Genomic DNA, 27,714 nt, shown 5'->3' with positions numbered 1-27,714 from the left:
TACATTGTATTTATTTATTACACTCGGAGTGCAAGTGTGTGAAATGTGACATCCACGCTGCTTGCTGACCTCAGCCATGAGGTAAAGCACGGGCACACCAATATATCACGCAGCGTCTCGGCTTCACTGCGCGAGGAGGGCGTGGCCTCCTTGAGCACGTGACTGGCCCTCGCCCAATCACATCGCCTCAGGCGTGGGCCACGCGACGTCTCGGCTAGAAGCAGCTGGGTGGATATTACGTAAATGAGGGGACAAGTTCTCCCTCCTCACCTCACTCCCACCTAAGGACATAGCGATCAGCACGCGTGGAAAATTAATAAGCAACATCAGGAAAGGTATTGGGAGGGGCGGTGTTGATCTATATTCCACCACAAGCTGTTTGTCAATTGCGGCAGTCTAGCTGTCATGTAAGGTGTGAAAGCTGTTGAAGGGGCGGAGTCACGTCATAGCTGCAATCAGCCGCCCAACGCTCAAATTACGACGAGAATAGTAACAGCAATATTGGTGTCCGCTAAGTAACGCGTGTCGGGGGTTTAGCTTGTTTGTTTACTGACTTGGCGAAGTTGGAAGGTGTCCGTGATCACGTGATGGTCGGCGTCCAATCAGCGGTTACCTTTTGCATCGTGTTATTTGGCGCCATGCGAGTTGGGCGTGTAGCTGCGTGTCTAAAGTCAAGAGTTTACAATTGCATAAGGTTTTACGGTCGAAAGCGTGCGCGTGTGTGTTAACTGGTGTGCCTCTTCCCACGCTAAGTGTTGGGCTAGACCTTAAAATAAATGGCGGCGAGAAGAGCGTGCGAACAGTGGCTGGGTGGGGAGGGTATATCACGTGGTCGGTCAACGGCAGGTATCACGTGACTGCAGGTGTTCAGTTATCCCCCCCCCACCTCTGGCTAATTGTTTCCCATGTTCTGCAGAGCGGCGTCTGTTTCGTTAGATGAATACTATGCATGATGTGTCCAATAGATTGTGCATGTTGGTGACCTTATGTGCAGACCTGTCTTGTACTGTACAACATTTGGATTTATTAGTCATTAATTGAATTGGTAATATTTCGAATCAAAATAACTTGACAGGAATCAAATGATGCTGATGCTTTTTCCAAGGAGGCATTCTGTGGTTGAACTATTTTTTTTTTCCTCATAGTTTGTTGCATAGTGCTGCAAATTAAGTTGTGTGTGGTGTGTATTTTTTATTTATTTTTTTGCCTTCTTTTGGGTTAACAGCAAAACAGATGTGAGAAACTTGATGGGTTCAAGTCTTTCTTCAGCCTATGAAACCATTGTAACCCCTTAGTGACCAGGCAATTTTCCAAATGTCTTACCGTTAACCCCTTAACGCCGTTACGGCGTTCTATGCCGTCGCGGCTTTATTTAAAGGGCTTTAAAGCCGTTGCGGCGGCATAGAACGCCGTAACGGCTGAAGCCCCCAGGAGGTAAGCTATACTTACCTCCGCCGCGATCCTCTTCTGGGGGTCTGCCTGAGAGCCCAGGCAGCCCCCCTCCGGCAAATGAGGCCCCCGGGGGCCATGTGATCGCTCTCAAAGAGCGATCACATGGCCCCCTATAGCTGGCTATGGATCTGCCAGCAGGGGGACTGTCTAAAATATTAGAGAGTCCCCCTGCTGGTAGGTAGTGTAAAAAAAAAAAAAATAAATACACATGTTAAAATAAAATACAAGTATTTATATATATATGTATATATATATTATATATATACATATTATATATATGTAACGTCATACGTAATGAATATTAATATTAGTATATATATTAGTATTAAAATACACTTAGAATGACGTTACATATATAATATGTATATATATATTATATATATAATAGATCTACATATATATATTATATATATATATGTATAATTACAATAATAAATTAATAAAATAAATAAAATATTGAAACAAAATTTTAAATAAATTATATATTCATATGTAATTTCATTCTAACTGTATTTTGTTATTAATATATATATATTGGAAACAGAATACACTTAGAATGACATTCTATATCTATCTATCTATATATAAAATACAAATAACCGCAAATATATATAGATAGATAAATACATATAATTACATGAAAGATTACATTAGTATACACGTAGAATTTAAATACCTATAAATGCATATATATTAAAATTCTACGTGTATATTTAAGTAATTTTTTAACATAATTATGTCATTTGATTAATTAAAATTTGATTGACATGCCTGACAACACAGGGAGAAAGTGCAGAGAATTTAATTCGCAAGCACTATATTTGATCCTGTAACTCTCCAAGACACCATAAAACCTGTATATAGGGGGTACTGTTTTACTCGGGAGACTTCGCTGAACTCAAATATTAGTGTTTTAAACTGGTAAATTGTATTACAACGATGATATTTTAAGTAAAAGTGACGGTTTTTGCATTTTTTACAAACAAACGGCACTTTTATGGACTATATTATTGTTGTAATATGTTTTACTGTTTTAAAACACTAATATTTGTGTTTAGTGAAATCTCCCGAGAATAACAGTACCCCCCATGTACAGGTTTTATGGTTTTTTGGAAAGTTAGAGAGTCACATATAAGGCTCGCATTTCATTTTTTTGACATTGAAATTTGCCAGATTAGTTATGTTGCCTTTGAGACCGTATGGTAGCCCAGGAATAAGAATTACCCCCATGATGGCATACCATTTGCAAAAGTAGACAACCCAAGGTATTGCAAATGGGGTATGTCCAGTCATTTTTAGTAGCCACTTAGTCACAAACACTGGCCAAATATTAGTATTTTGCTTTTTTCACACAAAAACAAATATGAACGCTAACTTTGGCCAGTGTTTGTGACTAAGTGGCTACTAAAAAAGACTAAACATACCCCACGTTCAATACCTTGGGTTGTCTACTTTTTCAAATGGTATGCCATTATGGGGGTAATTCTCATTCCTGGGCTACCACACCGTCTCAAAGGTAACATTACTAATCTGGCAAATTTCAATTTGAAAATGGAACGTTCTATATTTGACCCTGTAACTTTCCAAAACACCATAAAACCTGTCAATGGGGGGTACTGTTGTACTCGTGAGACATCGCTGATTACAAATATGTGCATTTTGTTGCAGTAAAACCTAACAGTATTATGACATTTACAGCTAAAATGTGAGGCGGAACTACAAATTAAAAAAAAAAATTCTAATTTCTTACAGTTTTTTTTATTTTATTCATAATAAATTGTTTCATATATAAATATTTTATATGAAATGAAAGCCCTGTTTCTCCTGAACAAAATGATTATATACAGTATATACTCGAGTATAAGCAGAGTTTTTCAGCACATTTTTTGTGCTGAAAAACCCCAACTCGGCTTATACTCGAGTCAATAGTCTGTATTATGGCAATTTGCATTGCCATAATACAGACTGGGGCTGGCAGAGCTGTACTTACCTTTCCTGCAGCTCCTGTCAGCTCCCTTCTCTGCGCCGTCCGTTCAGCACCTCGGTCAGCTCCCAGTGTAAATCTCGCGAGAGCTGCGGCTCTCGCGAGATTTACACTGGGAGCTGACAGCAGAGATGCACGGACGGCGCAGAGGAGGAGAAGAGAGCTGACAAGAGCTGCAGGAAAGGTAAGTACAGCTCTGACAGCCCCCTTCTCCCCCCACTGAACTGCCAATGCTGGACCACCAGGGAAGGAGCCCCCCTCCCTGCCATGAATCAAGCAGGGAGGGGGGACGAAAAAAAAAAAAGAATAATAATAAAATAAAAAAGTTAATTAAATTAAATTATAAGAAATAATAAATAAAACAAATTAAAATATATTTTTTAAAAAAATAATAAAATTGCCCACCCCCCACCAAGGCTCTTCAACACACACACACACACTGCATTCATACACACACACACACTGCACTCATACACACACTGCACTCATACACACACTGCACTCATACACACACTGCACTCATACACACACTGCACTCATACACACACGCTGCACTCATACACACACGCTGCACTCATATACACACACTGTAAATAAATATTCAATTAATATATTTTTTTAGGATCTAATTTTATTTAGAAATTTACCAGTAGCCGCTGCATTTCCCACCCTAGTCTTATACTCGAGTCAATAAGTTTTCCCAGTTTTTTGGGGTAAAATTAGGGGCCTCGGCTTATATTCGGGTCGGCTTATACTTGAGTATATACGGTAATAAGTGTGGGTGCATTTAATATGAAAGAGGTGAATTACGGTTGAACAGCAAATTCCAGTTTTTGTTTACGTTTTGTTTTGATCAGAACGTGCACTATTGACTCCGTCCTGAAGGGGTTAAGGACCAGGGCTCTTTTTAAATTTCTGCAGTGGTTGTGTTTAGATGTAATTTGCCTCTTACACATTTGCTCTACACGTACATATATACAGTTTTTCTTGCTATCAAATGGTCATTCTAAAGATACCATTATTTTCATGATATCATATAATTTACTGGAAAAAAAAGTAAAATATGATGAAAAAAAAAAAACACAGCTGGCCATCATGCACCCATGTCCCAGTTGGAACATTTCTCAAGCCGGCCAATATAATTCACCCCCGTCAAACCGTATGTTTTGGAAAAGTACACACCCTAGGGCATTTTACATGGTGGCATTTCAACACTTTACATGCACTAATTCTACCACCAGTCTCTGTCAAACGTTTGGGTAGTCATTTTTTTGGTGCTGCTATTTTTCACTCACACATTCTACTTCGGGCATAGATTCTGCCAAAGGACACCCCAATATGTGCTCGGCAACATCTCCCGAGTACAGCAATACCACCCATACATAGGTGTGTCGGGTTCTCTGGGGGGTGCAAAGCAAAACGTCTGATATGCGTTTTTCAAATTTTACATATCTTGTTTGCCTATCTTCCTTTTGGGGGCCTTATCAGATATCCCAATGTATTTTATTGCCATGAGCATGCATATATTTGAAAAGTTGACACCCCACAGTATTGTATATGGAGTGTTTTGATGCCTTTGATGCCCCCCCCCCCGAAAAAGACACCAAAAAAACTGAACGGCAAATGTTAAAAAAAATACATTAAAAATGGACCATTGTGTAGTATAGTTTAGCCTGGACTCTGCATTGGAGACTGCTTCAAACAACAGTCAAAAAAGCAATGTGTGTGTAAAAATGAAGATTGAACAGTTAACTCCACACACTTTATTCAAAATGTTTTTTTTTTTTTTTTATTGGCACAAAGTTTTTTTTTTTTGGGGGGGGGGGGGGGGGGGGTTTGTTACATTACGGGTGTACTAAGGAGCCCTTGCAAAAAACAACCCTGGGTGTTTTCTTGCAATAACCTAAATCACAGTCAAAAAGTAGTGTGCGTGTAAAAATTAAGATTGATATACACTCTTTTCTCTGCCCCCTCTTAGAACAGACTCTGCATCTTTTTGGGGGATTCTGCTTTGCCGCAGTAGGGGGAATTTTAAAAATAAAATGTGTACCCCAAATCTGCTCTCTCCCATCACTGCCCGGGGATCCCCAAAATGATCTGGAGTTGAAACTGTAAAAATCTCAGTTGCGTCCCGGGGTTTGCTTTTATGAACAACAAAAAAGTGTGGGTTGCAATCTGCATTAGGTAGACTGCAACCTTTTTGTACCAGGCCCTTGTTTTTCGTATAATTAGGTGGGGCTGCAGCAGCTGATCTGCCAGATCAACCCCACCCATATGCCGGTTATAGGCCTTGATGCACACTGGCTTCCTTGTTGTCTCAGCTCTGCCACATACAGGGACCTCCACAGTCCCCTCAGTGTGGATGGTGGTAAGAAGGTACATATCCTTCTTGTTTCTGTACGTAACTGCCAACAGCTCCTCTTGGCGCAGAGCTGAGGTCTCCCCCCTTCGTAGCCGGGTGCGTGCAAGTTGTCCTGGGAAACCTGTGCTGTTCTTTTTGATTGTGTTGCAAGCTACTGTATCAAAACAGTACAGTAGCTTGAACAAAGGGACACTTGTATAAAAATTGTCAGTATACAAGTGGTACCCTTTGTTCATCAGGGGGAATATCAGGTCCCAGACAATCTTGCCACTGGTTCCCATATGCTCTGGGCAACCTGGAGAGTCAAGGTGGCTATCCTTTCCCTCGTACACTCGAAAGGCCTGAATATACCCAGTCTCGCTATCACAGAGCTTATACATCTTTACACCATACCTAGAGCACTTGGAAGGAACATACTGCTTGAATCCCAACCTTCCCTTATACTTCATCAGGGATTCATCCACGCATATATTCCTTCCAGGTGTATAAGCTTCTGCAAACCTGGCAGCAAAGTGGGTAATCAGGGGTCAGATTTTATACAGCCTGTCAAACTGGGGATGCTCCCTAGGGAGGGACAGGCTGTTGTCGCTGAAGTGCATTAAATGCAGAATCATTTCACACCTCTTCCTCAACATACATTGGGAGTAAATGGGGGTAGAGCAGATGGGGCTACTGCTCCAGTAGGAGCAGATGGAGGGCTTCTTTATGATGCCCATCAGCATAGTCAATGCCCAGAATCTTTTAAAGGAACACTATAGTCACCTAAATTATTTTAGCTAAATAAAGCAGTTTTAGTGTATAAATCATTCCCCTGCAATTTCACTGCTCAATTCACTGTCATTTAGGAGTTAAATCACTTTGTCTCTGTTTATGCAGCCCTAGCCACACCTCCTCTGGCTATGATTGACAGAGCCTGCATGAAAAAAAAATGGTTTCACTTTCAAACACATGTAATTTGCCTTAGATAATTGTATCTCAATCTCTAAATTGAACTTGAATCACATACAGGAGGCTCTTGCAGGGTCTAGCAAGCTATTAACATATCAGGGGATAAGAAAATCTTAATTAAACAGAACTTGCAATAAATAGGGCTCTCTTTACAGGAAGAGTTTATGGAAGGCTGTACAAGTCACATGCAGGGAGGTGTGACTAGGGTTCATAAACAAAGGGATTTAACTCCTAAATGGCAAAGGATTGAGCAGTGAGGCTGCAGGGGAATGTTCTATACACCAAAACTGCTTCATTAAGCTAAAGTTGTTCAGGTGACTATAGTGTCACTTTAAATTCTGGCAAATCGATGGGGGCCCATTGCTGCTTTGCCAAAAAAGAGTCAGGAATTGATGGGCATATACATTAGTTTGGGCGACAATGTTCCCCAATACATCATCGCCCAGAAACACCTCCATAAACGGCTGAGGGCTAAATCCTGTGACATCCAAATTAATGCCAGGGTTTGCAGTAAATGGTGGGATGTCTGGCCTCTGGCGATGAGGCACTACCCACTCCTCAGCAGTTCTGCCAGCTGGAGCAGCACGTCTCCTTCTGGCAGGGGGACTAGCAGGCACAGATACAACATCCCTAGATACATCACTAGCAGCAGACACTGTATCTAGTGATGATGTATCTGAGCACCTGGCAGGGTCAAAATCAGGATGGGAGTCTGACATAGACGCGTCAGACTCTAGCGCAAGGGTGGCATATGACTGCTCAGCGCTGGTTGACTTCCGTGACCCATGTGACATGATCACAATCACTTTACTTAGTGACCTGACACACACACACACACACACACAAAAATCTCACAAAACATTAACCCCTAAAAAAATGAACAGACAGCAAAATAAGTGCTGCTGTGCAAGACAATACAAAATAGATTCCACCCAATCACCCGTGGAATAAAAGGTTAAACTTAACTTTGGATACTTGCTTCCCTTCAGTTACCTCCCAAAATGGTAACTATATAAAAAGTATAATATGGTACATATGGAATAGGGATCCAGCTTGTATCACTAAAACATAAATAAAAAATACAACATAGCGTAATACTGTTGTCTTATTAATTGCCCAATGGTTCAAGGTTACACTCACAGATTTGTTGTATATAGTAAGCCTTCAGGTTGCCCCCCGTATAGGTAGGGGGATAAGTCCTGTTCGTTTGTAGTAACGCCAATCTGGAGACCCAAGAAGTTCACACTCTCCCAATGGTTGAAAGTAGAAAACAATGTAATTATTGGCATATAGTAAAATTAAATTAAAATATGGTTCTACGCGTTTCGTTCCCCTTAGGAAACTTCCTCAGGAACCAAAATTTAAAAAACATACAGTTTATACACTCCAAATACTAACAAGTGTATCCATAAGCCTATTGCTTCCCTCCCTACCCTTCCCTTAAATACAATAAGTGCTGGAAGTCCATTGGTGGTGTGATGGGCGTACTCTCGTTTTCCTCTTCTATTGGACATCTCATCCGTTGGTGAATTACCTCCATCTGTTGTTTCAGCTGTTCTGATTTTCGTTCTGTTTTTTTCGCGGCATTTTAGGTGTCCATTTTCGATGACTCACTTCCTGTATGGGTGAGGGGGAAAAAAAATTTCTAGCTCCAAGTTATGCAATAAAACAAAAATGTGAGTTGAACGAGGGACAAAAAGGTTTTCAAGGTTGCAAGAGATGTAAGGCGTGCTCAACAATAACTGTAAGTGGAAATACACACTTTACTAGTAAGATAACAAATCAAACTTTTGCAATAAAAAGCAAGATTGGTTGCCTCACAGACTATGTGGTATATTTACTGCAGTGTCCGTGTGGCAAGCAATATGTTGGCCGTACAAAAGAAACAGAACAATGGAACATATTTATAATATCAAAAAAGGGCTATTGTCCCATTCAGTACCAGTTCATTGTAACTCATGTCCAGCATTTAATTTGAAGGAATTGATATGCATAGCAATAGAAAATGTTCCTCCACATTGGAGGGGTGGGAACAGAGAGCAAAAATTAGCCCAGAGAGAAACATTCTGGATCCATAAATTACAGACTCTTGCACCTGCAGCATTGAATGTTGGTATAGATCTGGTGTGTTTTATAAACTAATGTGGGGTTTGGGATAAGATCATAATATTAAAATATTAAAACATTAAAAGGTTCCTGAGATAGAAAGCTCAGTTTTTTTGGGGGGTGGGGGCAATCCACGTTGTGAGAAAAAGGATTGAAACCAAATAAACCAAAATAATGAGATTCTTAATAATCTTTTCTTATAAATAAATTATATAGTAAACGAATTATGTAGCAATTTTGAAAAATTCATCAAAGAACAATTTTGGAAAAAAAATAGATATATGTATATATATAAGAATTATTTTCGTTTTATTTCCTCTTCTAAATAACTGGAACAAAATAAATTTGGTTCTATTATTTAGGGTGCAATATATGTGATGTGAAGCCCAAATATACACCAATACACAAGGGTCCACAAAAGTATATATTGATAAACAACATTAAAATAAGAAATAAAAATCTATGGCAATATCAGTCTGAAAGTGCCTGATCTTGTCAGATCTTAGAAGCTATCCAGACTCGGGCCTGGTTAGTACTTGTATGGGAGACCTACTAGGAATCTCAGGTGCTATAACGGGAAGTATAAAATGAACATTACCCATCATATAGATCGAATTAGTTTTATAATAACTAAATTGGACCATTGTTTGTTGGTGAATAGAATGGGAATAGCGTCTATATGTTTAATTGTAAAATGAATTGTTAATTCAACTCTGGCATTTTTCTTTTTTTTGCATATAATGAAATCATTGATAAATATGCACAAAGTGTATTACTTTTTGGCGACCACCAGATGGCAACATAACAAGTTCTAAGTGGAACTTGTTAAATTTTTAAATAAAAAAAAAAAAGGAAGTGCATCATAAAAAGAAGACGCTGACCCATACAGGAAGTGAGTCATCGAAAATGGACACCTAAAATGCCACGAAAAAAAACGGAACGAAAATCAGAACAGCTGAAACAACAGATGGAGGTAATTCACCAACGGATGAGATGTCCAATAGAAGAGGAAAAGGAGAGTACGCCCATCACACCACCAATGGACTTCCAGCACTTATTGTATTTAAGGGAAGGGTAGGGAGGGAAGCAATAGGCTTATGGATACACTTGTTAGTATTTGGAGTGTATAAACTGTATGTTTTTTAAATTTTGGTTCCTGAGGAAGTTTCCTAAGGGGAACGAAACGCGTAGAACCATATTTTAATTTAATTTTACTATATGCCAATAATTACATTGTTTTCTACTTTCAACCATTGGGAGAGTGTGAACTTCTTGGTCTCCAGATTGGCGTTACTACAAACGAACAGGACTTACACCCCTACCTATAGGGGTGGCAACCTGAAGGCTTACTATATACAACAAATCTGTGAGTGTAACCTTGAACAATTGGGCAATTAATAAGACCACAACAGTGTTACCGTGGGCGGTTCCCTTATTTACCACTATAATGTCTTAAAGCATAGAACTTAGTAGGGCTAACCATACAGATATCTTAGCCATAATTTTATATAGTTAGTGTAAGAGATCCTCTATTTAACATATATAAATAATTGAGAATACAATATAAAATAAGGATTGTCTTGGAAGCCATAGATTTTGTCTTTTAGATATTTATTATATAAAAATATAAATATAGACATATAAAATCCATTATAGCAGAGTTTATAAGATGAAATTAAATGCTTGCAAATATCATTAATAGGTTAACATACCCTTTCTGAACATGTCATCATGTCAGCCTCTCTGTCATTTTAAGATGGAGCAGCGTCTGTCTCCAAGTCTCTCCTCTGTGTGTTTACATTTAAAAGTAAACTTATTTATACCTTAGGTGTCGTCATTTTAGAGTAGGGATCGACCGATTATCGGTTTTACCGATATTATCGGCCGATATTCTGTATTTTCGGCAATATCGGTATCGGCCAATATAGCTACCGATATTGCCGATAATACCTCCTAGGACCGCCGGGCTCATTATAAGCCTGGCGGTCCTGGGGGGTCCGGCAGCAAGCGCTGACTTACCTTGCCAGCAGCTCCATGTCTAAATCTCGCGAGACCCGCGGCCGCAGAGCGTTGCCACGGGTCACCATGGCAACGCTCCGCGCGGCACTAAGGGCCGCGAGATTTAGACATGGAGCTGCAGGAGCTGCTGGCAAGGTAAGTCAGCGCTTGCTACCGGACCCCCACAGTACTTAACAAACCACCGGACCACCAGGGAGTACTATATCCCCCCTCCCTGGTAAGAAGCAGGGAGGGGGGACTAAAAGAAACAAAAAAACACACCATTTAAATATTAAAATAAAATACAAATAATTAACATAAAAAAATCCCCCCCCCCCATTTTACACAAATTAAATCACTACACAAACACACACACTGCATTACAAACATACACACTACACAAACATACACACTACACAAACTGCATTACATACATACACACTGCATTACATACACACACTACACAAACACACTGCATTACATACACACACTACACAAACACACTGCATTATATACACACACTACACAAACACACTGCATTATATACACACACTACACAAACACACTGCATTATATACACACACTACACAAACACACTGCATTATATACACACACTACACAAACACACTGCATTATATACACACACTACACAAACACACTGCATTATATACACACACTACACAAACACACTGCATTATATACACACGCTACACAAACACACTGCATTATATACACACGCTACACAAACACACTGCATTATATACACACGCTACACAAACACACTGCATTATATACACACGCTACACAAACACACTGCATTATATACACACGCTACACAAACACACACTGCATTATATACACACGCTACACAAACACACTGCATTATATACACACGCTACACAAACACACACTCTGCATTCACTATACACGCTACACAAACACACACTCTGCATTCACTATACACGCTACACAAACACACACTCTGCATTCACTATACACGCTACACAAACACACTCTGCATTCACTATACACACTACACAAACACACACTCTGCATTCACTATACACACTACACAAACACACACTGCATCCACAACACACACAGCTCCCCTGTCTAAATACACTTCATCCACTACATGTGGCATGTTTATTTTGTGCATTTACCGTTAGAAATTGTTTAATTTTTCAAAATGGTAAATGTACAGAATATCGGCAAGTTATCGGCTATCGGCCTGAAAGTTCACAGATTATCGGTATCGGTATCGGCTCTAAAAAATCAATATCGATCGATCCCTATTTTAGAGTCACCATAGTTCATATGAAAAAGTCCATAACTAGAAGCGAGTGCACACGTCATGGGAAACTCCCGGACCTGGGGAACTTCCATCAAGTTCAAGGGACAAGATGGCTTCCCAAAGTCTGAATAGCTTATCTGTTGTTTATACTAAGACGTAAGTGCACAGTCGTGGGAGATTCCCGGATATGGGGAAGTTCCATTAACTTGGGGTTACCACAGTATATTGTGTACTGAAAGAGTCGTAGTATAGCCTTGAAGCTTGTTTATGCATTATTGTTATTGTAATTCGTCTGGGACAAATTGGCGCAAACATATTATGCACTGAGGTTATTGCTTAAAGAAACATCTATGAGAAACAATATGTTCCATTTCTAACACCTTGTCAGTTTGCAATATCTCTTAAAGACAAAGTACACAGTTTAAGAAATACAACATTGCATTCTAAAACGTGTAATATTTGCATTTGCCCATAACAACAGTATTACGCTATGTTGTATTTTTTATTTATGTTTTAGTGATACAAGCTGGATCCCTATTCCATATGTACCATATGCTGCTGTGCAAGAGCCTGTGATCTGTATAGTGATCACTGGCAGGACAGGGTTAATCGTTCTGAAAAGAGCTTTTGGGTCTCAAGATTTTACAAATCCCTACCTAAAAATACCTAGATCTCTCTCCCTCTCTCGTTAAATCACAAGTGAAGACAGGGAGGGAGATCCACACTAATCAGAGAAATTGGGAACACACTTGGGATGAAATTGCTAATGGGGCAAGCTGTGATTGGATGACCCCAGCCTGCCCCTTAATATTGATCATTTTATATATATATATATATATATATATATATATATAAGTGCCAGGACCCCTTGAGGCACTCATCACATTCAGAGCATCACTGCAATACTATCAGAGCTTCCAGTGCTCAAAATAGCTGCGGACGTACCAGGTACGTCCAAGGTCATTATGGACCGTTTTTTGCCAGACGTACCTGACACGTCCACGGTCGGGAAGGGGTTAAAGGGACACTCCAGTGCCTGGAAAACAGTTTTCCTGGCACTGCAGGTCCCCTCTTCCTCCTACCTCCCATCCCATGTTGCTGAAGGGGTTAGATCCTCTTCAGTGACACACCTGAGACCAGCGCCGATGTCCCTCAGCGCTGGGTTAGGGTCCGCCCACGCTCCTCCCCCGCCGTCATTTATATATGCACTGAGTGCCAGGACCTCCCGGCGGGGAAGACTGATGCGCATGCGTAGCAATGAAGAGCACGCGCATTAGACCTCTCCATAGTAAAAGCATTGAAAATGCGACGCTGGAGGTCTTAGCGACGCTGGAGGTCCTCACATAGCGTGAGGATGTCCAGTGATACTACAACACAGAAACCCTGTGCTATAAACCTGGGAGAGCCTTCTAGTGGCTGTCTAGTAGACAGCCACTAGAGGAGGAGTTAATCCTGCAATGTAATTATTCTAGTTTATGAAAACTGCAATATTTACAGTTGCAGGGTTAAGGGTGTTGGGAGTTGCCACCCAGACCACTCCAATGGGCAGAAGTTGTCTGGGTGCCTGGGGTGTCCCTTTAAGCAAACCTCTGATACATTTCTGGTTATGTGTTGTATTGTACTGCGGTGGTCTGGATGTGGGGTAAAGCTGTATCGTCTGAAAACTGCAATTCCTTCATCTTACTTCAAAATCCACATTTGAAGTACATATATGTAGGAAAGTGGACGTAGATTAAAACAATGCATGAGGACCACCAGCGTCAGATTTTCTCCATAGGAAAGCATTGAATAATGGCTCTACTGCGCACGGCCATTGCCGCGCATGCACATTGGGACTCCCCTGCAGATTGATGTCTGACCCAGCACTGAGGGACATCAGCGCTGGATTCAGGTAAGTGGCTGAAAGGGGTTTTAACCCCTTCAGCCCCGGAGGAGATGTGCCAGGGGGGAGCCTTTTACACCTATAGTGCCAGGAAAATGGCTTTGATTTCCTGGCACTGTAGGATCCCTTTAAAGCAACACCAGTGTTAAGAATACAAAACCGTTTTCCTAACACTATAATTTGCCCCTGCACTCCCGGCGTGCAAAATTTACCTGATTTTTTCTGTCATATGGTGGCAGTACCAGTGGGTTTTGCTCCTTCCTGTGGACAAGCATCTAACAAGCTTAATTAAATCAACAAAACCCCTCCCCCTTGCCCTATAAGAAGGGCTATCCGGCAAAACCAACCTCAGTTTCCTTTCTTGTCCCGAGAGGGAAGGACACAGCATCTGGAGGGTGAGACACACAGGCTGCTGGTCTGGGGGATTCCGGTCCGAGAGCTGCCCGGGCGGTTAGCTGAGAGACCATGCTACCTCCGTTATGGTTACGGAGCAAATGGATACATTGCCTCTTATGCCGAGAAGGTTCCGGCGAATACTTTCTGGAGGCGGTCTTGATGACCTGCGCACAGCGGTGGAACGCACGCCCGGGAGGTGATGCGTTCCACCAAAGGTTTCCGGTGGTGCGCATGCGCATGCCGAAACTTTATAAAAAAAAAAAAAGCGCGAAGTTTGATGCTCGGCATAGACGAAGCTGTGCAGTACCCACTGACCGCATGGATGCTTGCCAGAAGTGGTACGCCGTGTCACCAACCCCCCACACGGTTCAGAGGCATTTTGAGGTAAGGTGAATTAATCTTTCCTTCAAAATGATCTCTGTAAAAGTTTAGACACTTCATTTGCAAAGTGTGAAGCCACGTGGTAAGAAGAGGACGAAGATGACGGTATAATGCACTATGACAAATTGCTGTGAGCAGTATATGTACTCACTATATGCACTATGACGAAGTGCTGTGTGCAGAAGATGTATGCAATATATGCACTACGATGTGTTGCTATGAACAGTATATGTAATCACTATATGTTCTATGACGAGTTACTATGAGCAGTATATATAATCACTATATGCACTATGATGAATTGCTGTGAGCAGTATATGTACTCGCTATATGCACTATGACGAATTGCTGTGAGCAGTATATGTACTCGCTATATGCACTATGACGAATTGCTGTGAGCAGTATATGTACTCACTATATGCACCATGACGACTTTCTGTGTGCAGAAGATGTATGCACTACGACGTGTTGCTGTGAACAGTATATGTAATCACTATATGTTCTATGACGAGTTACTATGAGCAGTATATATACTCACTATATGCACTACGACGTGTTGCTGTGAACAGTATATGTAATCACTATATGTTCTATGACAAGTTACTATGAGCAGTATATATTCTCACTATATGCACTATGACGTGTTACTATGTGCAGTATATATTCTCACTATATGCACTGACGTGTTGCTGTGAACAGTATATGTAATCACTATATGTTCTATGACGAGTTACTAAGAGCAGTATATATTCTCACTATATGCACTATGACGTGTTACTATGTACAGTATATATTCTCACTATATGCACTATGACGTGTTGCTGTGAACAGTATATGTAATCACTATATGTTCTATGACGAGTTACTATGAGCAGTATATATTCTCACTATATGCACTGTTGTGTTGCTGTGAACAGTATAGGTTACCACTATATGTTCTATGACAAGTTACTATGAGCAGTATATGTACACACTATAGGCACTACGGCGAGTTGATGTGAGCAATTTATGTACTCACTATATGCCATATGACGTGTTGCTGTGAGAGTAAATGTACTCACGTTATGCTCGGACGAGTTGCTGTGCACAGTATATGTACCCACTATATGCTCTGTGTGTGAGTGTCTAAGATGACTCGGCCTCAGTAGGGGTACACACTATAAAGTCCTTGTAGAAGGACAAGAACCTCTTTAGATGTATCCACTAGACTGTCGCATTGTTTTGTTATCCACTCGACCTTAGTAGATGCACCCACTATATGCTCTATGCCGAGTTTGAAGTGTGGCCTCCGCTTCATTAGTTGTATGCACTGTATTCGTTAGGAATGAGAACTCAACCTCCGTGCATGCTCTGTTAGGAGTTACTTGAGGACTCAGCCTTAGTATATGCATCTACTATATACTCTGTCGAGTTGATGTGTGGTCTCATCTTTAGTAACCACTATAGGCTATTTTAGGGGGGTTCTTTTCCATTTATATACTCTAAAAAAAAAAAAAAAAAAAAGCCTCACTAGTTTCTGGGATATAGGTATACTCTATATGCCTTATGTATGAGGTACTGGGAAGACAGGGCCTCAGTATATGTCTTCACTAGTTTCTCTATGGATGAGTTACCAGGAGATGTATGCTCATTAGACGGTATAGAGATGGCATCTTCACAGTAGCTCTTATATCTATATCTGTATCTATATCATCTCCACAGGAGTTGCGTAACCCTGGTATATGGCATAGGTTGTGTAGGTATGCTTTCTGTTCATACAAGATTCAGTATAGGTTACTGATATCTCTGGCAATTTGGACGGTTAACGAACACACACAATGTAGGTGTTTTTTCATCAACACACTGCAGAACAGGATTAACCTCTGCTCCAGTCGTTTCAGAAATTGCAGTGGTCTAATAAATTCCGTTACTTGTAGCAGGTGATTAGCGTGTAACCTCGGTACTGTCTAAAGAAGTACTGTTGTGTATATTAAGGCGATTATTTTAATTTTTGGAGATCAGACGGAGCGTACAGAGGGAAAAATTTCTGAGACCGACGTTTCACCAGCAATCCATATATTCTATTGCCTATTCATAAGAGTCCCTAGATCTCGTAACATGTTAAAAAAAAAGAAAAAAAAAAAAAAAAAAAGAAATCCCACTGTTTTCTCTCCCCGATCATAGAAGAAGGGGTGTTGGTAGTAGCGGATCCAATTTTCAAATTAGATAGAGTTCATTTCAGGAAGTCTGTCTTCCGTCTAATGTTTTCTGGTTGGGGATCGCTACAGATGCTCTTTTTTAATCCCCTTCATGTTTCGTGGTAATAATTAAGGGAAAATCCGCAGATTCCAGGGGTTTTAAGGTGTATTGCCACCCTTCATCTCTTCATTCCGTAGATATGGCAGAAGGCTGTAAATTTTCATGCGCACTCTTCTACAGGGTTGGTACATCAACCGGCAGGGAGGAACCGGTGTAGGCGCTCTCTCTCTCTCCTGCATGCGGTTATCTTGCTGAGGTGCAAATTCATCTAGTAGATATTTCGGTAGTTCCTTTCAGAGGGATTGACATAGCCGTCTAGCTCAGAGAGGGTATTTGGAATTAGGAAGTTTGGTCCTTATGTCCGTGTAATTTGACTCTCTGGAGTGGAAAATTGTTGTTCCAGCCAGGGCTCTGTTGACAAACTTTTCAACGACCAAGTCACTTCCTGTTTCAGTACAGGTCCCTCGGTGATGGATTACTCTCTTTGTAATGTGTCTTACTAACGCTTCCGTTTTTTCTAGTTGTCTTAGAAAATTAGGTCTATCGGAGCCTTATCCTGGTTCTTATTCCATGCTGAGCATAAAGATTCTGATTCCCAAACGTTAAAAGCTCTATCGGTCTCATGATGTATAGGGATCTACCCTAGTGGTTCTGTAGAGTTTTAGGTTGATAGCCTGACTACGGCTGGGGTTCTTCTTCATCATCTAGGTCTGCGGGAAGATTTATTTGGCTATGTTGCTTGGCAACTATATATCCTGTTTAAAGGTCTACTTTCTGATAAGGGTTAGAAATTTTTGGGGGGGATTTTGGGAACACCCCTGCTGGTGTGTTTCATTTGTCTAAAAACCCTTGCTTTAATGTCTTCTGGTTTTTTGCTCGGCAGGCTTCGGCGTATTCTGCTTTGAGGTCCAGGCCTTCAAGCCTGAGAATCCTGCTGTTCTTAGAGTTTACATCCTGATTTTAAGCTTGAGGTTTTTTGTAATCTGCCAGGTCCAGACATCCTCCTAGAGTTCTGTTTTCCCTTCCTGGTATTTTTAATTTTTTTTTTAGGTAACACCCGTTCGATCCTGTTAAAGGGTTTCCCTTACAAGTTTTGTTTCTCCAGGACACCTTCTTGGGGGCCATCTTATCGGCTAATAGGTTCAGAGAGCTTCAGTCGTTTTTCATCCCCAGATGTATTGGTATTGCAGTATTGCTCATGGACACGGTGGTTCTTCACGCTAAACATTTTTTTTTTCCTACGGGTTGGTACTAAGTGTAGCTTGAAGGACCTTTGTAATGTCTCTTTTCCTAGGACTGAAGAGCTCAGTTATTCTGGTCCTCTGTTTGTTAGCCTCCCATAAAAGGTGTAAGGATACAGTGATTCCTGCAACTCTTTTGTTTCATTTGACTCAGGCGAGTATGTTGGTTGGCCATTTTCTCCCGGTGGTCTTCAAGTTCCGGCTTCTCTCAGGACGCTTGGAGTATTGGCTGCCTCTGGGCCAGTAAGAACACTTGTTTTTTCTAGTGGCCATCTGTTAGGCACCATCTTGGGCTTCCATTCCACATTTTCATAAAGCTCTACAGGTTAGAGATGTTCTCATCCTCTGAAACTGCCTTTTAGGCGTATAAGTTGCGACCTACGGTGACATTGAACCCGCCCTGGTTAAGGATCTTGCTATATCCCACTGGTACTGCCACCATATGACAGAAAAAACAGAAATTTTTACTTACCGTAAATTCTTTTTTTCTTAATATGGTGGCAGTACAGCTTCCCTCCCTCTATTTTACATTTTCTTGATTCAGTATGAGTTCTATTTGGGATTTTTCTTGCTACTTACTGAGGTTGGTTTTGCCGGATAGCCCTTCTTATAGGGCAAGGGGGAGGGGTTTTGTTGATTTAATTAAGCTTGTTAGATGCTTGACCACAGGAAGGAGCAAAACCCACTGGTACTGCCACCATATTAAGAAAAAAAGAATTTACGGTAAGTAAAAATTTCTGTTTTCAGCGCCGATGTTGCTTGGTGCAGGATCACTCTTCATCTGTGGCAGGACCATTAGAGAGCTATGCATAAGTAAATGACAGCAAACCTCAAGTAACTGAAGCATCGTTGTGGATAAATCTTTGCACCACTCTTCTTTACAACAATGTAATAGACTGATAAAATCATACAGAAAACTAATACCTCAAGATATTGCTGCTAAAGGTGGTTACCAGCTATTGAGTCACAAAGCGTACTTAATTTTTCACACATGGCTTCTCAATTTTGGCTTTATTTTTTTTTTTAAATCATGACACCGTGTAATATGTTATGTGTTGTTGCTCATCTGAGGTTTTATTTACCTAATTTAAAACCTGCTAAAGAACAGATGATGATGATGATGATGATGACCTGATTAGAGATGAGCTAACGGGTTTGCACCGACCATTACGATTTTTATTTTTTTAAACCCAGAACCCGGACATTTCAGTAACAGTTCGAGTTCGGCGTTTTAATAGCACGTATTGAAAAGCTGCAGGGCAGCCAATCAACAAGCGTTTGACTTGTGTGCCCTTAGAAGCCATCACAGCCATGCCTACTAGTGGCATGGCTGTGATTGGCCAGTGCAGCATGTGACCCGGCCTCTATATAAGCTGGTGTCACGTAGCGCTGCACGTCACCGGGGCTCTTATTAGTGTAGGGAGAGGATGCTGCAGCTGTGAGGGACAGATTAGGAAAGAATTCTGGTGTTGAATCTGCAAACTACAGCAATTATTTTTGTGGATGTTATACTACAGTTTTGTGCCCCGAGCCCAGTGCTACAGAGAAATAAGCAATCAGTCTGTTAGGTGGGCACTTGCAACTGCATGTGTGCCAGGCACATTACTTTAATCCTGTTCTGGTAGCTCAGTGGGCAACATCTAGGCGCTTTTTTTTTTTTTTTTTTTTTTTTTAATTTGTATTTTATTTTAGTTTGCACATGCAAGTTACAACTGTTCGCAGTATGAGATAGGTAAGAGAGTAAAAACGTGATTACATGGTTTAACCCCTTAAGGACCAAACTTGTGGAATAAAAGGGAATCATGACATGTCATGTGTCCTTAAGGGGTTAAATGAGGCAATACATAAATTATTTCACCTAAGAGGTAAGGATGGGCCTAGTGGTGCATTAGAGATTTGAGATTTGTGTCATGGGCCATTTCTGCTCCTGATTGTTTATATAGTCCTTTGCTAGTTGGGTGTGTGTATAGGTATAGACTGTCATTAATTTAGGAACTGTGGAACTTAGGGAACTTGGAGCATATTAAACTTTATAGAGAGGGTGCAGTGCCCCAGGGAGGGGTTCTTATACAGGGTTCTTCACTAACTTACGCGGTCTATGGTTCATTGGGTGAGTAAGAAACTCTCCCATGGTTTCTCTAGTGTGGGCTCCCTGGGCTATCTAGGAAGTGTCACTGCTGGTGCCGTAGTACTATAGGGGGTCAGCGTTGTGGAGCAGGGGGTAATAGATTTAGCCGCTGGAGGAATGTCGTCTGGTCTCCAGAGTGGGTTATGGTGAGTGTGTCATGAGCCCTCTATTCCCCATCTGTATTTAATTGTGGCGTCTCGCAGCCGTCGTGCAATAGGTGCTAGCTGCCTCCTCGCCATCAGCACACTGAATGGGAGGTCTCCGTAAATGGCAATGGTGCACTCCTCAAAGTGTATGTCTCCTAGCTCTCTCGAGCCGGACATTATGGCAGATCGAGCGGCAATGTCCTTAGTCACTGCTATAATGTCTCTTGGTGCATCCAGGGGTGCAGCTGCAGCTTTACGGTTCCAGAACGCTCTTTGCACCCATGGAGGTCAGCAGTCTCTGGAGAAAGGGTAATAGGGCATCTCCCGCAATTCGTTCTGGCACCCCTCTAAGGCGGATATTCTTCCTCCTGTGTCGGGATTCTAGCGCTGTCACAGTCCTGTTTAGACTCTGGACTCGTTGCGCGAGGTCCCTTGTCTCATCTTGGGTGGTCCGCAGCTGCTGGTTTCTGGCTACTTCCCTGGACTCCACCTCGGTGACCCTCTGGGACAGGGACCCCAGCTCTGCTTGAGTAGCGTGCAGGTCTGCCTTCCATACCTGTCTCATTTCCAGCAAGAGGTCTTTGATATCCCGTTTTGTTGCTGGCGACGAGTCTTCGTCTGATTCAGACTCATTATAGGGACCTGGCTTCGGCGGGGAGGTGGGAGCCTCTTCTTCGTCTCGGGATGCCTCGGAGGCCGTCTCCTCACTCAGCTCCGCCGGCTCCATCTTTGATGCAACCCGTGGGGTAGGCCTGTCGAATGGCAGCCCTTATCAGGCATTTTTGGTGCCTCTGGAATGTGGAATCTTCTGTCTTTCCGCCCCATGATGTCAGCTGTGAGGGGGTGTTGGGGTATAAGGCTTGTGGAAGTTGTTTAATTTCGTGTGTCTGCTGTTTCTTTTCGCGGAGCTCCACACAAGCACGTCCGTCTAGTCTGCTTGGTAGCCATGCCCCGACATCTAGGCATTTATAAATATTGCTGTGACATTGCAGTTTGACCAATTCACATTTTTTTGGTGCTAAATAGTACATTTGTGGCCTGCGGTGCGTTTCTTGCAGTCCAATAAAACCGTTAAATACTACTGTTACATTGTTGGTTGACAAATGTAAATTTTTTGAGACCGTGAAGTAACGGTATTAGTAACGCCTGTCACACTGTTGTGTAACCTCTAGACATTTTTTCTCTTTAGGACACCGGCACTGACTTACTGTCAGTGAACTTAATTGTTGACTATTGGCGGTTACATTGTGGCCTGACATAAACCATCTGTTAGTTTGGTGGGTGAAAGCGTCAAATAAGGGACATGGCCCTGATCGTGGTGCTGCTGGTTTTGGTGGAGCTCCTGTTGTAGGGAGAGGACGTGGTCGACCTGTGACAGCTACACGCACAAGTGAAACACCTCCCTCAGGTGCGAGTACGCGGCAAAACCTTCAGCGTTATTTGGTAGGCCCGAATGCCGCTCCACGAATGGTGAGGCCAGAACAAGTACAGGTGATAGTAGATTGGGTGGCTGACAGTGCCTCCAGTTCCTTCACATTGTCTCCCACCCGGTCCCCTGCTGAAAGCTCAGAATTGGCACTTGCAGCCCATGGCCATCTTTCTTTCACCTCAGCCCCTTGCAAATCAGCCAAGCAGTCTGAGCCACAAGTCATGCAGTAGTCTCTTGTGCTTTTTGATGACTCTGCTGGCAGGGTTTCCGTGGGCCATCCACCTAGCCTGCCCCAGAAGTGGAAGAGATTGGGTGCACTGATGCACAACCACTTATGTTTCAGGATGTGGACATGCGAGGACCACCGCAGCACGTCTATGATGATGACGAAACACAGGTGCCTGCTACTGCCCACCTCACCCAGGGACCAAGCACACCAAAGCCAGCTCCAAGGAGTTCCCTGGCGTGGCAGTTCTTCAGACAATGTGCTGACGAGAAGACACAAGTGGTTTGCACGCTGTGCAATCAGAGCCAGAAATGAGGCATAAACGTGCTAAACCTGAGCACAACCTGCATGACCAGGCATCTACATGCAAAGCATGAGCTGCGGTAGAGTAAGCACCTCAAAAACCAAGAAAGGTCTCAGGCTCCTCCTGCTTCCTCTTCTGCTGCTGTCTCTGCCTCTTCCTCCACCTCTGGAGTGACAGTGGCACTTGCCACCCAGCAAACAGAGGATGTGGCAGCAACGCCACCACATCCGCCACCGTCCCCAAGCATCTCCACACTGTCCCATGGAAGCGTTCAGCTGTCCATCTCCCAAACACTGGAGAGAAAGAGGAAGTACCCACGATCTCTGGCCCTGAATGCCAGCTGTGGCAAATCTAGCCACTCCGGACTGCTATATTATGTATATGGTGCTACATGTCTGTATTTATATTCCATATGTGTGGCAAACCTAGCCACTTTAACCCTGTCTTTATATACATCCCGAAGGGGAGACCACACCAGCAGGTTGTGTCTCCCATTAAACCTTGCAACATTGTAACAATCGCCAATTAATGTGTGCTTTGTTCTCGGAGACCCAGCCGGGGTTTTGCACGAGCCCGCTGGACTTCCAAGCCGTTCGGGAAATCGTTTTTTTTCTGGAGTTTCACTCCCTCAATCAGTTCATTCATTTCAATGCTGGTTGGTCTAACATGCAATTCGAACGACGTTCTTTTAATTGTGAAGGGATCGGAGCGCTAGTTCACTCAATGATGCGCTCAGATCCCAGCTATGTAACAAGGGGTCTTTTAACTAAATGTCAGGAATATTATGCCAGTTATGGATTTTAATGTAAAAAGCTGTATTTTACTGTACTAGGAGATAATCCCATTAATACATCTTGGGTGAGTATCCACTACTGGACAACCCCTGCAAGGTCACTTTGGAAACCCCTTGCATGGGGAACTGCATAAATACTGTAACCTGTGATTAAAAGCTGAGTTGACCTCCAAGCTATGTGTCGTCTAGTTCTTGGGAGAAAAGGATTGTGATTACGCTACCTGCATTTTACCTAAGTTTTACCTGCTTTATCCTGACTACCAGAGATACCGTGGATAATACAACTACTCCCCTACACCAGCATTTCAAAATTCCTGGCCTTTGAAATGCTGTCATTCAGTCTGGTGGAGATGGACAGTTTTAAAAACCTGATGGCGGTGGCTGTCCCACAGTACGTGGTTCCCAGCCGTCACTACTCTTCCAGGCGAGCAATCCCTTCCTTGCACAACCAATTGGCGGACAAAATCAGGTGTGCACTGTGCAACGCCATCTGTGGCAAGGTGCACATAACCACTGATAAGTGGACCAGTAAGCACGGGCAGGGACGCTATATCTCCCCAACTGCACACTGGGCAAATAGTGGGCAGTAGTGGCGGCTGGGCCTGAGGCGGATAGCAGTTTGGTGCATGTCCTTCCGCCACTGAGGATTGCAGGGCATTTCTCTTTGCCTCCTGTTGCCCCCTCCTCCTACTCTGCTTCCTCCTCCTCATCCGGTCAGCGTAACACCTTCAGTACAGCCAGGGGGAAACGACAGCAGGAGCTGTGGACCGGCATGGAACAACAGACCGATGAGTGGTTGTTGCCACTGAGCCTCAAGCCCAGCCTGGTGGTGTGCTATAATGGTTGAAATCTCGTAGCAGCTCTTGGCCTAGCCGGTTTGACGCACATCCCTTGCCTGGCGAATGTGCTGTATTTGGTGGTGCAAAAATGCCTGAAAAACTACCCAGATATATCAGAGCTGCTGCAGAAAGTGCGGGCCGTCTGTGCGCGCTTTCGGCATTCTCACCCTGTTGCTGCTCGCCTGTCTGCGCTGCAGCGTAACTTCGGCCTTCCCGCTCACTGCCTCATATGTGACGTGCCCACAAGGTGGAACTCCACCTTGCACATGCTGGAGAGACTGTGTGAGCAGCAGCAGGCGATCGTTTCAGCTTCAGCACGCACAGGTCAGTCGCTCTGCAGAACAGCACCACTTCACCACCAATGAGTGGGCCTACATGCGAGACCTGTGTGCCATGTTGCGCTGTTTCAAGTACTCCACCAACATACCTCGTGCCGATGACTCCGTTCTCAGCCTTACCATCAAGCTTCTATGTTTTCTTAGAAAAAACGCTTTGGGCGATGATGGAAGAGGATGTGGCGGAGGAGGAAGAGGGGTCATTTCCACGGTTATCAGGCCAGTCATTCACAAGTGTCTCGGAGGGTGGGTTCCTGCACCAGGCCAGGTACACAATTGTCCAGCCAGGGCACAGTTCTGGAGGAGGATGAGGAACCGTGTTCACAGCAGGGTGGCACCCAACACAGCTCGTCGGCATCACTGGAGCGTGGCTTGGGGGGATACGGAGGACACAGACAATACACCTCCCACAGAGGACAGCTTGTCCTTGCCTCTGGGCAGCCTGGCACACATGAGCGACTACATGCTGCAGTGCCTGCGCAGCGACTGCCAAGTTGCCCACATTCTGATGTGGTGATCACTGGGTGGCCACCCTGCTGGATCCCCGTTACAAGGACAGCGTGCCGTCCTTAATTCCCTCACTGGAGTGTGATCGGAAGATGCGCGACTACAAGCGCACGCTGGTAGACGCGCTGCTGAGGGCATTCCCAAGTGACACCGGGGGATCAGTGGAAGCACAAGGCGAAGGCAGAGGAGGAGGAAGAGTTCGCCAACGCAGCTGGGGCACCGCCAGTACCTCAGAAGGCAGGGTTAGCATGGATGAAATGTGGAAAACCAGCACCATCAGCAGATATGGAACGTCTTAGCAGGAGGCAGCAATTCAGCAACATGGTGGAACAGTACGTGTGCACACGCCTGCACGTACTGACTGATGGGTCTGCCCCATTCAACTTCTGGGTCTCCAAATTGGGCACATGGCCTGAGTTTGCCCTTTATGCCTTGGAGGTGCTGGCCTGCCCTGCAGCCAGTGTATTGTCTGAACGTGTGTTTAGCACGGCAGGGGGCGTTATCACAGACAAGTGCAGCCGCCTGTCCACAGCCAACGTTTATTAAAATGAACCAGGCATGGATCCCACCAGACTTGTCTGTACCTTGTGCAGAATATAAATTTATACCAGCCTCACCCAGCCATTGTTATACTCAAGTGCACTTATTCTTTGATTTTCTTTTTTTATATGTCCCAATATTTTGGGGGCTAGCCCAATTGTTTGCAGGGCACTTGTCCTACTCTTAAACCCATTTTATTTCCTTTTGCAGCCCTCTAGCATTTTCCAGGACTTTTTTAGAGCCATTTTTGTGCCCAAAAGTTCGGGTCCACATTGACTTTTGCCAAAGTTCTTCCGAACCAGGCCACCCCAACATCCAGGTGTCCGCTCATCGCTAGTCCTGATATGTAAAAAACATAGAATTCAAAGAAGGTGTATGTTGTTTTTCCCTAAATTTTTATTATTTGATGTGATAGGAAAGCTTCTCCTGAACAAAATTAGTATGAAAGAGGTAAATTATGGTTTAACAGACATGAAGCTCAAATTCCAGGTTTTGGGTCAGAACATGGACATTGTCAGGATTACAGAATGATCCAGTACGTAGAATTGTGTAACACATAGGACTGATAGGTGACGTATACCAGACCTTAGAATGGCCGGACTAACGTACCAAAGAATAGTCAGGAATAGCCGAGGTCAAGGGACACAGAAAGAGACAAGACGATAAGGAAAAGCCAGGAGTCAGGGATGCCAGAAAACAGGGAAGTCCAATAACCAGAATTACCAGAATCAATAACGCGCTTTCGGACAACCACAAGGGAAACCACGACAGGGCACTGAGCAGGATGAGAACTGGGCCTAAATACCTCTTCTCTAGATCTGATCTGCTGTAGACCCCAAAGGCAGTTACCAGGTTCCCATTTGCATAATTGCTGCTCAGCATTAACCCTTCTGTGGATTTGGCTGCTGCTCGGCACAACTTTTCCTGTGCGGACAGCAAATGTCATTAACCACATTTTTATAAGCAGATGAATACGTGACAGACAATTACCTCAGTCCTTGATGGTTAATGCAAAGTGTGCCATTCATTTGCTGAGAGGAAAGCTGACACTATTGCTAATGAGTGGCGACTGAATCAGCTCTGCAGAAGCTTGAAGAGCATCACCAGCACTGAATGGAGGATGGTAGTCCAGTGGGGAACCCAGGTAACTTGGAAACCAGGCCTAGGTAGGCATCATAACAGCAAGCTTCTCATATGTTGTCCCTAAATCACTACCATTTAAGGTGTAAGTTTCTTGTGCATCTTTCACCTGGACATGCATAACATGGCATTTTTCGACATAAAATTTAATTTGCCATTTGAGTGTCCAGTCTTCTAATCTATCTAAATCCCTAGCAGTGAAGTACTATCCTGCTCACATGATATTACCTTACCTAGTTTGTGTCCTTTGCAGACACAGACATATAGTTTTCAGTGCCCATTTCACGATTATTTATACTTTTTTTTTTTTTTTTATAGAAGTGGTTCTAGAAGAGACCCTAAAGGATGGGACTTACACTTTTTTTTATTATTTAGACAAATTTATTTTAATTTGATCACTAAGCTTTTGAGTAGAACCATATTGAAAGAAAAATCCAAGTAGACCATATGTACTGCAATATCTTGATCTATATTATACTGCTACTCACTACTTCATAGAATACAATTAAGTTAATTTAACATAAACTGTTTCATAAAACCATTCTGATTTTTGCTAATGACATTGTTCTTTCCAATGAATTCCTGAATATTATTCCTTAACCCCTTTTTAAGGACCAAACTTCTGGAATAAAAGAGAATCATGACATGTCACACATGCCATGTGTCCATAAGGGGTTAAAGGAACACTAATGTCAGGAATACAAACATCCCCACCCCCTCTACCCCACCATAAAAAGGTCTAAAATGTATGAGTTTTCCATTGTTGAGCAGGTCCCATATGAAAGCATTGAATCGGACGAGACTGTCAATTCTGATAATCTCAGCAAGGGAGCAGAGCCAAATGCAGCTCTGGCCAATAAGCATCGCCTCATATAGATGTAATGAATCAAAGCATCTCTTTATCAAATTGTTATTGAATTTCAGTTTCATCTATAAATTACAGAAATAATAACTGACAAAATATAATTTATTTTTTTTAGTCAAATATATATGTGGAAGGCAAAATGCCTGAATTTGTGGGAGGGGTTATTTTCCTATTTAAATC

At 42.8% G+C, this 27,714-nt stretch overlaps 1 protein-coding gene across 1 annotated transcript in view; it reads left to right on the top strand.

Moving 5' to 3' along the window:
* Positions 1-212: 212 nt before the first annotated feature.
* Positions 213-27,714, top strand: part of MGA (MAX dimerization protein MGA) — a 310,904-nt gene continuing 283,402 nt past the window's right edge. The window contains exon 1 of the mRNA XM_063440253.1: positions 213-335. The gene's annotated coding sequence lies outside the window, so the exon portion shown is untranslated. The remainder of the gene's footprint in view (positions 336-27,714) is intronic.

This window comes from Pelobates fuscus, chromosome 13, assembly GCF_036172605.1.
Source record: "Pelobates fuscus isolate aPelFus1 chromosome 13, aPelFus1.pri, whole genome shotgun sequence".
Taxonomy (NCBI): Eukaryota; Metazoa; Chordata; class Amphibia; order Anura; family Pelobatidae; genus Pelobates; species Pelobates fuscus.
This window is presented reverse-complemented; position numbering and strand designations above follow the sequence as displayed.